Here is a 16,518-nt window from a genome sequence, read left to right on the forward strand (position 1 = left end):
AGCCTGGTTACTTTTTACAAAGACGGTACGTTCTTTCTAGCAGTGTTAGACAGGCGGCTATTTGCGACGCCGCGGCGCCAGTCTTCGCAGTAGCAACGTACGCACTCTTCGTTCCCACGCCTCAGCAGCGTCCAGTCAACCCCTGCGGAATTCCAACTTGCGGTGTCATACGAAACCATGCGAACAGCGCATCATGCAAACAGGTGCGCGCCTCGCGGGTTGTCTGCTGCAGCTCCGCTCGCACTTGGAGAATAAACAGTATAACCACAGCATGCCTCGTCCTGTCTCGTGGCTTGGCAGACACCTGAAGCTGCCTTTAATGTGGCGTCTTCCTAAAACCTGGGATCTGCCGACACCTTGTCAGTGGACCTAACCAGAGGTGAAGTCCTCAAAGTCTGAAAGACTGCTGCCTATTGTTCTTTTTTTTTTCACTATGTACCACATGCACACCTAATAAATATTTATGAAACGAATGATTCTGGAGTTTTTGTCTCAATGCATGTATACTTTCAGGATGATGTATATACATTATTAGCTGCACGTAAAATGCCTGCATAAAGACAAACTCAACCCTTTGTTTGGCGCATGGTGGCGTTTGCTGCCTCTGCGCCGTAACAGTCATCAAATAAAGAAATATAGTCACAAAAACAACAATAAACAATAATGGGATTTCCTGGATAGCTTGGGGGGGGGGGGGCGATTTTGGGTAGCCGATGAGTATAGCTGGATAGCAGTTATTAAAATCCAGTGAGTGAGCTTGGTTGTAAGTATTCGATAGCCATTGAGAGTGGCAGGATGTATGTTATATAGGAGCCAGTGGGTATGCTTGGGTGGAAGATATTGGGTAGCCATTGAGGGAAGCTGCATGCCAATAAAAAACCTAGTCTGCCATTGGTGGCCATTGTAGGACAGCCAGTCTAGTAGATTGGATTAGGTGGTGGTGGTGACTATGGTTTATTTTTTTGGGGAGGGGATACTGGTCACGTCTTATGTTGGCCATCTTTGTGGCATCACTCTTGGTGACCAGGGGGAAGGGGAAATTGGGATTAGGGGAAGGTTGGGGAGGGGAAGGTTGCTGACGCCGTATAGGTCGCCGCTATTTTCGCACGAAGCACTATAGGCCCATGTAGGCCTACAGAACAGAGCTGAGGCCAGACTCCTCCAGATAAATCAGGAGGAGCCGGTGAGCAGAAAGTTGGTTCCGAGCTGGGAAGAGCAATTGCCCTTCCGTATCAGCAGGGAGACCAAGATTCCAACAGCCATTCAGAAGTCTCTGGCGATGGCCAGCGGAGGCTGGACACACGAGGAGCAAGTGTTCCAGTGTGCCAGTATTGCTGCAAGAGGGACAGGCTGGGCTGGGAGCTCGGCCACAGGCATACATGCGGGACGGAGTCCACGTGCAGCCTATTCGAAGTCGTAAGAGGAGGGATTTGTCCTTCCGTGGAAGTTTGTCAGAGATCCGTTGGAGATGTTCACCAGCGGCAATGCGACGGTCAGGATGGAAAGACCTTATCGACCTTCTCAAGAGGGGTCTTGAAAAGTCAAAAGGTGAGACAGCCTCAGTGACTGGGGCGCCGTTGTCGTGCGCCGCTTTGGCCAGGGCATCCGCCTCTTCATTGCCCTGGACTCCAGTATGTCCTGGAACCCAATGTAGGGCCAGTTGATACCCCGAGTCCTGAAGGGCTAGGAGACGGGCTCGGAGAATGTTCACCGAGATGTTGGTGCCGTGGTAGATAGTCAGGAGCTGCAGAGCAGATCTGGAGTCGCACAAAACATTCACAGGTCCAGGAAGGACACTGGAAGCGATGAACTGTGCGGCTAGATGTAGACCGCCCAGCTCAGCAGCTGTTGAACTGGCAGGGAATGACAGGCGGCAGGACCTAGACTGGTCTAGCTGCGGTGCTGTCATAGCAGCAGCTGCTTGCAAGGTAGCTGGTCGAACCAAGCCATCCGTAAAGAGGAGTGTAGATCCTCTGCACTCCTCAAGGAGGGCTGCAGTTGTCTGCTGGAAGGCAGCTGCAGGGGTGTGACGTTTGGTGTGACCATCCGTATCCAAAAAGACAGGAAGTGGGGGTCGATTGGGTGGAGGCGGTAGGACTGAGAAACCTGGGACAGGACCGATGATTTCTCTGTACACTGTATACAGCTTACCCATACGAGAATAGGATTTGCTGTGCAGCCGTGCTAGGAGTGAGGCACCATCTGGAGCATGGCTGAGACGATCAATGTGGGTCAGTCCCCTCTGGGCGAGAAGAAGATCCAGAGGGTAGATACCAGCTTCCGCAAGGGTAGCGGGAATCTGTGAGGATTGAGGGACTCCGAGGAATCTTCTAATCCAGCGCCTTCGAATCGTGTCGAGACGAATGACTCGAGTCGACCGAAGGGAGACGAAGGGAAGGGCATATAGGATGACCGATGTCGCCGCTGCCTCGAAGAGCTTGATTGCCCAAGTGGAAGAACAGCCATTGCCATTTGCAAGGAGACGCTGGACTGCTCTTCCCACACGATCAAGATGGGGAATGAGGGCTTTGTCAGCTGGGATCCAGGTGAGACGGTCGTCAATTGTGAGACCTAGGTATCTCACCTGGCGTTTCCATGGAAGAGGGGTTCCTTCGATATGCAAAGTTGCAAGACGGCGGGAACTCCGTGCTCCTCTGGAATGGTAGACGAGGGCCTCAGACTTAGTAGCCGAGAGGGTCAATCCCTTGGATGATAGGAAGCACTGGACGCCGTCCAGTGCCTGTTGCATAGCCTTCCTAACGGAGACAATACGTCTCTTTGGAGCTCGGATCCAGAGGGCTATGTCATCTGCATAGATGGAGCAGGAAACTTTGTGGATTCTGATCTGCTGAACGAAGTTCGGTAGGCCAGCTAAGACGAGGTTGAACAGCCAAGGACTGAGGACTGATCCTTGGGGAACCCCAGATGTAACAGGACGAGGAGAGCTAAGTGTTTGCCCAACTCGAACTTGGAAGGAGCGATTGGAGAGGAATGCCGAGACAAAGCGACGCAGTTTCCCAGACACTCCAAGGGCATCCAGAGCCTGCTCAATGATGGTATGGGGCAGGTTGTCAAAAGCGGACTGGACATTCAGAAGAACCAGGAAGACAACGTCGCCCGCATATTTGGCTTCCTCAAGGGTGGAGACCACATCCGCTATAGAGTCTGCAATACAGCGGTGCTTCCGAAATCCTGTCTGCATCTCTGGAAGGAAGTTGGTTGCTCTGGCGATCCATGTTGGCACGGGTAGCGCCCCAATGAAACACCATTCTTGGTCCCAATATTGGGGTCGGTTTTCCCCAATAGTGGGCTGATGGCGGTTCATTGACAGTGTGCTTCTTGGGTGCTGACGCGAAACGACGAGCACATAAAACAACTATATGACCACTAAAACGATCCTCGATGAACTGGATTAAAGAAAGTGCACTTGGTCCCTCGGATTCATAAGCAACACTGATGCATTGTGGCACCAAGTGGCCACTAAGCGCGTTAGTGCTGCGGCACTTTCGAGGTGAATATGGAGGCCAGGAGGAAACACTGGGGTACTGGTATAAATATCCTTTCACAATTTTCTGTTCCTTCCATTCCTAATGAAAGAATTGTGAGAAGCCAAGTTAAGTGATGCGATCTTTCCCAGAACGTTTCAAGTCATATAACCTTTTGCGGCTCTTATACACTCCAGTTAAATGAGTATGCCACTCCGAGGTGATTTTTTTTTATCTTCGCTTAAAGCTTGCGAATGCGAGTGCAATACAAGGCAGAGAGCACTGCATATCACAGATGCCCACATACGGCCTTTTTAAGTAGAAGCCGTATCAAAAATTGTCACATCGTTTATCGCATACAACAATTGTTTATCGCCTACAACAGAGGGATATTGCGGCATGGCTCTTGATAGCATATATACTCATCTTTACAACTTTCACAAAATGGGACGCGGTCTCCTTTCCCGTTTAAGCAACACATGCTGTTTTAAAACAGCCTCTCGTTTTAAAGAGTTATTGGCTTCGCCTTACTACAACTTGTATCACCAACGCTGATGCATTTTAAGCACGGATCGCACGAAGATTACACGCTTTTACAAAAGTAAATTACTTGTTTTTTGCACATACCCAATATGGGGGGCGGGGGATGGGCCCCGCACGTGGAATAACTATGTAATTTCCCACGGGGGTCCTTGCCGCCGGGCTGGCGGGAACTTAAGTGTAATGTGGTTGTTATTGTATATACCCCAAGTCACCCCTTCTCGCCATATACTGTCCCTACTTCCTCAGACGAGTAGGCGGCTCAATGTTTGTGTCATCATATTGCATGCGCACTTAGAAACACACCGGCTCTCACATCGCCGCTAAACAAAGCGCAGTCGAAATCTTTGGAGCCAAGGCTGCGCCCGCCGGTGAGAGACGCCATGTTTTCCCACCTTACGCCAGTGGCGAAATGGTGCAATCAACCCACGCACTGCATTGAGAAAGTTCCTGCTCCTAGTGCAGAAATTGTGTGTGTTTCTTTTTCTGGATTCTACCTTCCCTGAGTCGAGTGAGTATCTAATCTGCGGCGTCTGCATTTGAAGGGTTGTTTCCGAATCTCCCGATATCTAGGTTAGCTCTTAGCGAAAGTGAGGCCGTAAAGGGACAGATTAATGGGACGTTTTAGCAATAGTGCTAATACCGGCAAGACAGCAATATTTTTGTGATTTCCATTAAGAATGGAGTGGGCTGCTTCACAAGGGGTGCCTGACTAACAAAAACATTTTAAAATTCCATCGAAAGCGGCAGTCGACATCGAACAGCTGGTTCGCAATAAACACCAGTGAGGATTGTGCTGCTGCCGATGCGATCAAGACAATGGTTTTGTTAGCATCTGTGGCTGATAGGTTGGCATGAGAACGCGAAAATAACTTCTTGTTCAATAGAGCGATATGACGGGATAGTTGGTATTGCATATCTGTAATGAGCAGCGCAATTAGCAGGACACACAAGGAAAGGCACACACACGTGTCTGTGCCTCTTTCCTTGTATGTCCTGTTAACTGAGCTGTCGTTACAGTCTACTTATTTCTAATGGTTCGTGTAGGGAAAAAGCGCTTCTTTATAAACTAGAAAGTAAATTAGATTTTTACACTCATTGAAGTGTTAATAGCATAGAAGTGCAATAAATATAAACGTACCCGGAAAATACGTAACAGCAAACCAACAACCTCGGGGTAGAATATGCTGAGGTTCTTTGTATTCACCCGAAAGTTTTCTGAGTAGCGCGGTTCTCACCCCACGCCGCTGCGCCACCGATCGGTCAGCATTGGTCACGTGGTGCGCTACGGCCCACTTTCGCCATCAAGCCTCCAAGCAGTCATAACATGGACGCCTTTCCCAGCAGCGCGTGCGGGGAGTGTTGATGGCATGTAAGTGCATTAAATATTAACTTAACAGCAAAATACGTAACAGCAAACCAACAACCTCGGGATAGAACAAGCTGAGGTTCTCTGTAATCACCCGATAGTTTTCTGTGTAGCGCGGTTCTTTTCCCACGCCGCTGCGCCACCGATCAGTCAGCATTGGTCACGTGGTGCGCTACGGCCCGCTTTCGCCATCAAGCCTCCAAGCAGTCATAACATGAACGCCTTTCCCCGCAGCGCGTGTGCGGAGTGTTTATAGCATGTAAGTGCATTAAATATTAACTTAACAGCAAAATACGTAACAGCAAACCAACAACCTCGGGGTAGAACAAGCTGAGGTTCTCTGTAATCACCCGATAGTTTTCTGTGTAGCGCGGTTCTTTTCCCACGCCGCTGCGCCACCGATCGGTCAGCATTGGTCACGTGGTGCGCTACGGCCCACTTTCGCCATCAAGTATAGTGCCTAGCCTCCAAGAAGTCATAACATGGACGCCTTCCCCCGCAGCGCGTGTGCGGAGTGTTTATAGCATGTAAGTGCATTAAATATTAACTTAACAGCAAAATACGTAACAGCAAACCAACAACCTCGGGGAAGAACAAGCTGAGGTTCTCTGTAATCACCCGATAGTTTTCTGTGTAGCGCGGTTCTTTTCCCACGCCGCTGCGCCACCGATCAGTCAGCATTGGTCACGTGGTGCGCTACGGCCCACTTTCGCCATCAAGCCTCCAAGCAGTCATAACATGAACGCCTTTCCCCGCAGCGCGTGTGCGGAGTGTTTATAGCATGTAAGTGCATTAAATATTAACTTAACAGCAAAATACGTAACAGCAAACCAACAACCTCGGGGTAGAACAAGCTGAGGTTCTCTGTAATCACCCGATAGTTTTCTGTGTAGCGCGGTTCTTTTCCCACGCCGCTGCGCCACCGATCAGTCAGCATTGGTCACGTGGTGCGCTACGGCCCACTTTCGCCATCAAGCCTCCAAGCAGTCATAACATGAATGCCTTTCCCCGCAGCGCGTGTGCGGAGTGTTTATAGCATGTAAGTGCATTAAATATTAACTTAACAGCAAAATACGTAACAGCAAACCAACAACCTCGGGGTAGAACAAGCTGAGGTTCTCTGTAATCATCCGATAGTTTTCTGTGTAGCGTGGTTTTTTTCCCACGCCGCTGCGCCACCGATCGGTCAGCATTGGTCACGTGGTGCGCTACGGCCCACTTTCGCCATCAAGCCTCCAAGCAGTCATAACATGGACGCTCTTCCCCGCAGCGCGTGTGCGGAGTGTTGATAGCATGTAAGTGCATTAAATATTAAATTAACAGCAAAATACGTAGCAGCAAATCCGCGTCCGAGTTTTGTTGCCCTGGTTTTTTTTTCTTGTAAGAAGTACTTTGCGGAAGAATTCCGAGCTGCAGCGCTTTCGGCTGTAGGCGAGCACCTTCCCAAGCTAGCTCGTTTAGGGGGAAATGCGTACGCATTATCTGTGCGCTTATGTGTCACTCGCTAAAGTTGACGTGTGAGGAAAGCGATTAAGAATGAAAATAATTGATAGTGACATGTAATGAATTAAAGTTACAGACATGAATATAGTTATAAAGTAGTGCTAATGACTAAAATAATGTATATTAATGACTTTTAATGAGCTGTCTGTGAGACTACGACGAGTAGTTACCGCGACTGATTAAACATGAGTAAAGATGCTTTGCGATGAGTGGTAATGACTACAATGACTAAGCATGACTTATCAGGACTGCTAATGAGTACAAAATGACCAATATGCCAAACATTGATTTGTAATGGCAGCGATGGATTGTAAAAGAGTAAAAATGCTTAGCTATGAGTGCTAAGGACTACAATTAGTAGATATCACTCATAATGATACGAAACAATAATGTCTAACAACAAATTAAAGGATCGAAACTAATTAGAAATTAGTAAAATGAATAGGCATGACTCATCATAACTCACCACTACTATGATAAACGATGACTTCTCATCACTGCAACTGATTGGTAATAAGTAAAAATACTTAACTATGAGTGGTAGTGACTACAGTGACTAGGACTGACTCTTCATGACTAAGAAAACCAATATGTAAAACAACGGCTTGAAATGACAGCAGCTGATTCGAAATGAGTAAAAATGCTTAGCCATGAGTGGTAATGACTGCAATGACTCGGCATGGCTCATCATGACTACGAAAGGACCAATATGTCAAACGACGACTTGAATGACCGTAACTGACTGAAAACATGTAAAACCTAGCGATGAGTGATAAGTGATTACAATGAATAGGTCTGACTCATTATGAATAAGAAACGGCCAATAGGTCAAAGGACGACTTGAATGACCGCAACTTACTGGAAACGGGCACCAGTGCATAGCGAAAGATCATAAATATTTGATTGCGTCAATAAAGATGTTTAACAAGAAAACACGGGTGAGCTTGCATCAAACTGCGCGCGCATGTACGACGACGTACAGATAGCTGCCATCTCCGTTATTATAGAGAATAATTTAATGTGATCATTTACGGTGGTAATCGAGGAAGGCAAGAAAGTGCAAGTCATCACACTACCACGAAAATCACAAAAGAATAGCAAGGTGTTGGATTATTCTAAAGAGGTCTTTTGCAGGACTGTAATCATCCGCATGCAAATCGCCACTTAGCCCTTCATACAAGCTTATCGCCCACAGTGCGAAAATTCTACCGCTTCTAAAGTTGGTGCGGTGCTCTTCAAGGCAATGCACATGCAAATAACCGTGCTGCTTTCAAGAAAGCTACATGGCCTCGCTGGTCATAGCTTGTTGCCACTACGCGATGGGACCTTTGCGGTGATATACAGTTGAGGGACTCTAATAGTATCCATTTTCAAGCGCCGCTCGCCAGCGGCCCGACCCCGCGGCTGTATCAACCTTCATTTGTAGGGCGAAGTAACCACCTTGCGCATGCGCGGGAGCGCGCGCCGTTTTGTCATCACTCGGCTCATTGCGCATGCGCAGAGCTGGCGCAACGACGCGCTGTGAGCGGCGGCGAGGCGCGTGGCGAGGCGCGCTTTGACGTCACTCGGCTCCCAGCACATCAGCAGAACTGCACATGCTGGAGGAATGCGAAACGATGAAACTGTGACCAATCTAGCTCTCGCTACAAAATACAAAAACCGTTACGCATGGTGTTGCTTTTAAAATCTATTTTCTTCAGTTACCTCACAGCAACTTCAAATTTAAGAAAAAACCATTTCATAGTTTTTGCCACTTAGATTTGCTTTCCGTAGTACAAACTACAGCCGTGGGTACGGGTAGACTGATCGCTAACGGGAGTGGATATGCGCAACGCAGATGAATGGTTGCTCTGACGGGAGAAATTAAGTTGAAAATGATAGCGTAGAAAAAATGAGATTGGCAAATTGACACTATTGAGCTCCTTCTTGCAAGTTATAAAAACAGTTTTATTTGCTTTGATATGAGGCTATATCTCCCGGATCACCATTCGCCCGCGTGCACTTTTCCACTCCCGTAATTTTTGCCTCTAATATTTCAAGTGCCCTCGTAATCATGTGGTCGTCAAATAGCAAAATGTAAATAATAATATTATAATTTTATCAAATTATCAATTTTAGATGCCAAAACGGTCGTGCTACTGACGCGTTCGCGTGTCTAATGTCAATAAGCTTTTATTGGTCAGTATAGTTGTGGTGTTTTCGAAGGTGGAAGCAGAGTCCAGCCGTCCCGAACGAACACAACCCGAACACAACAAAAACGGGTTGTGTTCGTTCGGGACGGCTGGACTCTGCTTCCACCTTCGAAAACACAACATTGGCGACGAGGATGCTGTCAACCTACCTATATCTACCCCAACCCCGCCGCACCATCCGGAACCGCCGCCATGAACTTCGCATTTTAGGAAACGTAGCGCAAAGAAGACAAGGACGTTTCCTAAAATGCGAATGCACCAACTCGCCCAATTTAGCATTCTTGTGCCATGAACTTCCCCGCGATTGCTCCGGCACCGTTCTTCCTTCCGACGCCCGACCGTCCGTCATTGCCTTGGGAGCAATGGGAGCAGATGTTCAACGTCTACTTGGTGGAATCCGGAGCCACCGCATTCAAGCCAGAGCAGCGCAAGGCTATTCCTTTGCATTGTTTTGGAGCGGAGGGCCAGCGTGTTTATCAGACGTTATATGCAGGGACCAGCGCCGCAGCCCTCGCCCATGACAAGTCTGCCGCTCCTGACGAATACGACTGCGCACTCGCCGCTCCACGGCAGCAGTTTTCGACGTCTTGCAACGTTATCGTCGAGCGCCATCGTTTTCACCGCCGCAGCCAAAACACAAGCGAGTGCGTTCATCATTTTGTTGCTCTACGGGAGCTAGCCGCACATTGTTCATTTGCTTCGCAAGATGATGCTCTGCGGGATCAATTCGTTGCTGGCGTAGCTTCCAACCGCGTACGTGAGCGGTTACTGCTCGAGGGTCCCACATTGTCTTTCGATAATTCAGTTCGAATGGCCCTTCAGTTTGAGCAAGCAGCGGAAGAACTGAAGGAGCTTTCTGCTTCAGTCGAGGCAGTTTCATTGCGGCAGCGTCGTAAACCATCCTCGAATCATCCGAAAAAAGGGAATGCGCAGCCAGCGGGCAGCTCACGTGCGCCGCAGCGGAACCGAGAACAGAGTAGCTGCTCCGGTTCAACACATTGTTTCCGATGCGGCTCGCAGAACCACTTCGCATCAGCGCCACATTGCTCAGCGCATGGGAAGACTTGTTCATTTTGCGGTTTGAAGGGCCACTTTCAAAAAGTATGCGACCGCAAACGAGCTCAAATGCAAGGCCGAGTTTGTGAAGTTGAGTTGCATTAAGATGTTCCGTCATGTAGCAGTGCTGAGCAGGTTTTGACTTTGCAACATTCCGCACGTAGCGGAATTCATATTCAACTGCAAGTCTTGAATGTCACTTTGACATTTCTTGTCGATTCAGGGTTGTCTGTTTCAATTCTGTCCGAACAAGAATACAGTCGATATTTTCAGAGCGTTCCACTCTTGCCTGCTCCGCATGTCACTCTCCTCGACTACTCTCAACGGCCGATTTCCGTGCTAGGTTGTTTCCAAGCAAGCGTTCAGTTTAAAGGCCGCACAGCTTCATTACGATTTTATGTTGTTCACTGAGAAACTTGTCTGATCGGTCTTGACGGCATTCAAGCCTTGGATCTTCGCATTGAGGGTTCTGCTCTTAAATATTTGCACACGTCCGTTGCTCCGCTGTCGACTGTCAATGACCCGCTATATCGTTCCATTTCCACACCGTCAAGTGAGCAGCCCCGCAACAAATATCTGCCGCCAGCCTTAGCAGATGAGTTCAGTTCGCTTTTAAGTCTCGAGTTGGGTCTTCCTAAAGGGTTTGTCCATCGCATCAAGACGCGGCAAGGCGTGCAGCCTGTATCTTCTAAGTTTCGCCGTTTGCCATATTCTCTCCGTTCACCAGTCTCAACGGAGCTTCAGAGGTTACTGAGCCTTGACATCATCGAGCGCATCAATGCTTCTGAATGAGTGTCTCCTATTGTTGTTGTTGACAAGAAAGATGGTAGCATCAGGATATGTGTACACCTTCGAGAGCCGAACGAAGCTGTTGTTCCAGACAGTTTCCCATTACCCCATACAGAAGAGCTGCTTCACGCTTTGGTAGGCGCTGTACACTTCCCAAAACTTGACTTCGCTTCTGCTTACCATCAGGTTCTTTTACACCCTGACAGCAGGGATCGGACAGCGTTCATCACTCATGGCGGTCTTTTCCGTTTTAAAAGAGTTTGCTTCGGGTTGGCTTCTGCCCCAGCGGCATTTTAGAAGATGATGGCGATGGTCCTCGACCGTTGCCCTGGAGTGTTGTTATACATCGATAATGTGATCATTTTTGGCAAAACCGCAGAAGAGCACCTTTCAAACTTGAAGACCGTGCTGCAAAAGATCAAGAACGCAGGCCTGAAACTGAACAACAAATGCCTTTTTGACGTTCCAGAACTTGAGTTCTTAGGGCATAAGGTCACTGCACGTGGTATCTCGCCACTTCCAGAGAAAGTAGATTCCATAGTTAACACCCCAGTGCCAACTGATGTTGCCGCCCTCCGTTCATTCCTGGGTCTCGTGGAATATTACTCCAAGTTTGTTCCACACTTGACACAAGTGGTCGAGCCTATGAGAATCTTGCTTCGCAAAAATGAGCCATTCATCTGGTCAGCTGAAGCAGACAGAAGTTTCAGGAGCGTTAAGGAAATGCTATCTTCAAGTACAGTCCTACAGATGTTCGATCCATCACTTCCAGTAATTGTGTCGACAGGCGCGTCTGACTGTGGACTGGGAGCAGTCCACAGTTTTAGCCACGAGCTCCGCACAGTCGCTTTCGCATCTCGTACACTGTCGCCTGCGGAGAGGAAATATTCAGTCGGTGAACGGGTAGCACTGGAATGTATTTGGGCGCGCGAGCGATGGCACACATACCTTTGGGGTCGCCATTTCACTATTCGGACAGACCACCAAGCACTGGTGTCTTTACTGTCTTCCCAAGGACATGGAAGACCCCCACTCCGAATCACACGCTGGAGTGCGCTACTGCTTTGCTACGATTTCACTGTTGAATACCGTAACGGGTCCACAAACACTGTAGCAGATGCACTTTCTAAACTGCAAGCACCTACCTCAGAGGCAGAGATTGCTAAGGAGGAAGAAATCGTCTCATTCATTGAGCCAGCCTGTGTGACAAAGGAGAAGTTCAGGCAGGTCGCCCTCGACGACGGTTGCCTGGAAACCGTCAAGGCATTCGAACTGAATTCCTGGCCGCCAAAGAAGCCCATGCCAGAAGAGGCAAAACCATTCTACCCTATTCGTGAAGAACTGTCGGTTGTTGACAACTTGCTACTGCGTTCAGAGTGCCTCGTTGTTCCATCCTTCCTCCACGGCTCAGATCATCAGCACCGCACACGAGACACATCCTGGTATCACGCGCACAAAGGCGCAACTGCATGAGCGGTTCTGGTGGCCACGAATGGACCAGCAAGTAGAAATGGCAATAAAAAACTGCCACATCTGCCTGGAGGCAGATAAGTCCGCCAAAGTATCACACGCCGTTGCAACCTGTTGAGTGGCCTGAGCAACCGTGGCGGAAGCTTGGCCTAGACATTGTTGGTAATTTGGCGCATGCAGCTTGCAACAGCGAATTTGCCATAACGCTTGTTGACTACCATTCTAAATGGCCAGAAGTACACTTTTGCAGCGAAATGTCTACAACCACCGTAAAAGACTTTTTAAGAAGTGTTTGTGCCCGTGAAGGCTATTCAGAAGAGATAGTCTGTGATAATAGACCTCAGTTCACATCGCACGAGTCCATCACCTTCCTACAAAGCAGAGGCATCCGTCTTTCGCATTCGTCGGTGTACTATTCCCAACCGAATGGGCAAATAGAGCGATTCAATCGCACACTGAAAAACGTCCTTCAAGTTGCACTCCTCGAACAACGACCACTCCGGCGAGCAGTCACAGAGTACCCTGCCATTTATCGATGTACTCCGCACGCTACCAGAGGGGTCGCCCCAGCACTTCTGCTACATCGTAGGATGCCCCGAACCAGGCTGGACGTTCTGGGATTTTCAGCACCAGGATTTGCGGAAAACCCAATCAAGGAGTTGGCGCGACTCCGTCAAAGAGTCCGGCGTCAACAGCAGAGCAGCAAATGCTACACGGACAAAGGGAGAGCTGCCAAGAAGACTAAGATAGCCGTAGGCGATTTTGTCCGTGTCAAAAAAACCACCAGTTTCGTTTTAGGGAGACCGCACTTTTTCTCCACCCACAAAGATGATCGAGAGGAGAGGACCAGCTTCTTTCAGGCTTGGAGATGGCCTACATGGAATGCCTCCAAGCTTTCCAGGGTTCGAGAGCCCCGGTCTCCTGGCGTACTGTCTCCTGCCTCTCCGAGCGTGCTGCCTCCTGCCACGCCGCAGCCCCGGTCTCCTGGTGTGCTGCCTCCTACCACACCGCAACCCCGGTCTCCTGACCTACTAGATACTGCCACACCGCAACCCCGGTCTCCTGGCATACTGCAGCCTGCTGAACTGCAGCCGCTTTCCCCCAGGACGCAGGCTCGGTCTCCTGGCGTACCGCAGCAGAAGCAGCAACCTACGAGCCTGTCACCAGCGCCGACAGTGCGGCGTTCAAAGCAAGAGCGCCGGCCAGCAGCCTGGCTCGAAGATTACCAGACCCATTAGTTGGGACTGATATGTATATATGTGTAAATATGTAAACACGTGTAAATAAGTACCGTGTGCATATCTTGGGGTTTTTCTACTAATACTTACTAACACCTAACCACTAAAAATAAGGGCGGGAGTATAATAAATTCAGTTTCGTTTTCGGTTTGAATTCTTTATTCCCCAGGAGGCGTTTCTGTTTTCGTTGTATATATGTTTGTATGCGTGAAAAATTGTGTTCGTTCGACACGGCTGGACTCTGCTTCCACTTTCGAAAACCCACAGTAGTAGGTCTATTATGGTTTTAGAGTGTCAGCTCTTTTTCTAGCATTCTTCAAGGTCGCGTTAATGATAACAATATAACTAAAACTAACCGGTTTAGAGGAAAAGAAACGCGCATTTCCTGTAACACTTGTTCCACGGATATCTGAACTAAGTACCCTCTGCCTAGCCACGCCGTAACGGGAGGAGGAGCGTGAATCTGAAAGTGGGAAGAGGGAAAGAAGTGCCGATGTGGAGGACTTTGAAGTAATTTCGATGACGTTGGAATATTAGGCATTAATGTGTTACAGTACATAGAGGGAGAGAAATAATTATTGTTGCCAAAAGAGTGATCATTAAAGCATGTCATCCTGCCTTGGTCACCAGGTGGGGGCGACGCTCTGGGCCCACGAGACAAGCGCAAGCTGCGTCTTCTTGTCTGAGATGGTAAGAAGTTGTTCCCAGCTCTCCATAGAGGAAGCTGACAGTAAGGTATGAAGGTGTGGTCTTCCCCTACATCCCCGAAGGGTGTGTGCCAATGTGGCCGTAAGGGGGCCTCGACGAAGGCCTCTGGATCCGCGGAGCCGCCCGTCCGGTTTGTTAGACCGCGGGCTAGTCGGTCTACCCCTTCATTCCCAGAGTTCCCCGCTTGGGCGCGTACCACTAAGTAAATATTGTGATCGAAAGTGCGGCCGCGGAGTGTGCGAGCGGCGATAGGGGATATAAGGCCTTTAGAGTAATTTTGAATCGCACATTTAGAATCACTCAGGAATGTGTGCGTAAGCGGGTCGGCGATGGCCAACGCGATCGCAGTTTACTCCACCTCCATGGGAATGAAGCCTCTGGGTTTCGAAACAGAAAACGCAGTCGCCGGTGGTCGGGTTTGGGCCCGGATATCCCGATGCAATCGGCGGGCTCCTTAACCACTGCGCCACCGCCGCGGTTTTGAAATTTGAGCTCTAATAATACATGGCATTGCAAATGGGTGTGCCAAGTACTCCACGTCAGCTTAGCCTCTAGATAGATAGATAGATAGATAGATAGATAGATAGATAGATAGATAGATAGATAGATAGATAGATAGATAGATAGATAGATAGATAGATAGATAGATAGATAGATAGATAGATAGATAGATAGATAGATAGATAGATAGGTAGATAGGTAGATAGATAGATAGATAGATAGATAGATAGATAGATAGATAGATAGATAGATAGATAGATAGATAGATAGATAGACAGACAGACAGACAGACAGACAGACAGACAGACAGACAGACAGACAGACAGACAGACAGACAGACAGACAGACAGACAGACAGACAGACAGACAGACAGACAGACAGACAGACAGACAGACAGACAGACAGACAGACAGACAGACAGACAGACAGACAGACAGACAGACAGACAGACAGACAGACAGACAGACAGACAGACAGACAGACAGACAGACAGACAGACAGACAGACAGACAGACAGACAGACAGACAGACAGACAGACAGACAGACAGACAGACAGACAGACAGACACAGAGACACACAGACAGACACACACACAGACAGACAGACAGACAGACAGACAGACAGACAGACAGACAGACAGACAGACAGACAGACAGACAGACAGACAGACAGATAGATAGATAGATAGATAGATAGATAGATAGATAGATAGATCGATAGATAGATAGATAGATAGATAGATAGATAGATAGATAGATAGATAGATAGATAGATAGATAGATAGATAGATAGATAGATAGATAGATAGATAGATAGATAGATAGATAGATAGATAGATAGATAGATAGATAGATAGATAGATAGATAGATAGATAGAGACAGGTACATATAGATAGATACAAACAGACAGGTACACATAGATACAGACAGATACATATAGATAGATACAAACAGACAGATACATATAGATTGATATGAACAGCAGATACATATAGATTGATACAAGCAGACAGATACATATAGATAGATGCAAACAGACAGATACATATAGATTGATATGAAGAGCAGATACATATAGATAGATACAAACAGACAGATACATATAGATTGATTCAAACAGACAGATACATATAGATTGATACAAACAGACAGATCCATATGCATTGATACAAACAGACTGATACATATAGATAGATACAAACAGACAGATGCATACAGATTGATACAAACAGACAGATACATATAGATTGATATAGACAGACAGATACATATAGATAGATAGACAGAAAGACAGACAGACAGGAACACAGAAAGACGGACAGACAGGTAGACAGAAAGACAGACTGACATAATAATTATCATCGCCTTTTTTACGAGGTGGTGTGAATTGTTACCGAGCTCATAATACACTGTGTGCTGAATATTTATTTAGGTGAATTGCTTATTTACTTTGCACAGTCCAAAACTGCTCCCTTGGCCTTTTCCATTACCCTCAAGTCTCCTTTTACTTGCTTCCACTGTTTCATAATTTATTCTCCCATGGAAATACCGAAGCCCCAGTGCTTCTAGGACCACTGCGTCGGCGTCGCGCACTGATACTTTAAGTGTCTTAAATTTTATAATAATATGTTCAATCACTTGCCTGCTTTGGATGCAGCAGTAGCC

At 47.8% G+C, this 16,518-nt stretch overlaps 1 pseudogene; it reads left to right on the plus strand.

Moving 5' to 3' along the window:
* The first annotated feature begins 9,377 nt into the window (after nucleotides 1-9,377).
* Nucleotides 9,378-10,556, plus strand: LOC146188660 (uncharacterized; annotated as a pseudogene).
* Nucleotides 10,557-16,518: the final 5,962 nt, after the last annotated feature.

Source organism: Amblyomma maculatum, chromosome 5, assembly GCF_055883805.1.
Source record: "Amblyomma maculatum isolate TAMU_Amacu chromosome 5, ASM5588380v1, whole genome shotgun sequence".
Taxonomy (NCBI): domain Eukaryota; kingdom Metazoa; phylum Arthropoda; class Arachnida; order Ixodida; family Ixodidae; genus Amblyomma; species Amblyomma maculatum.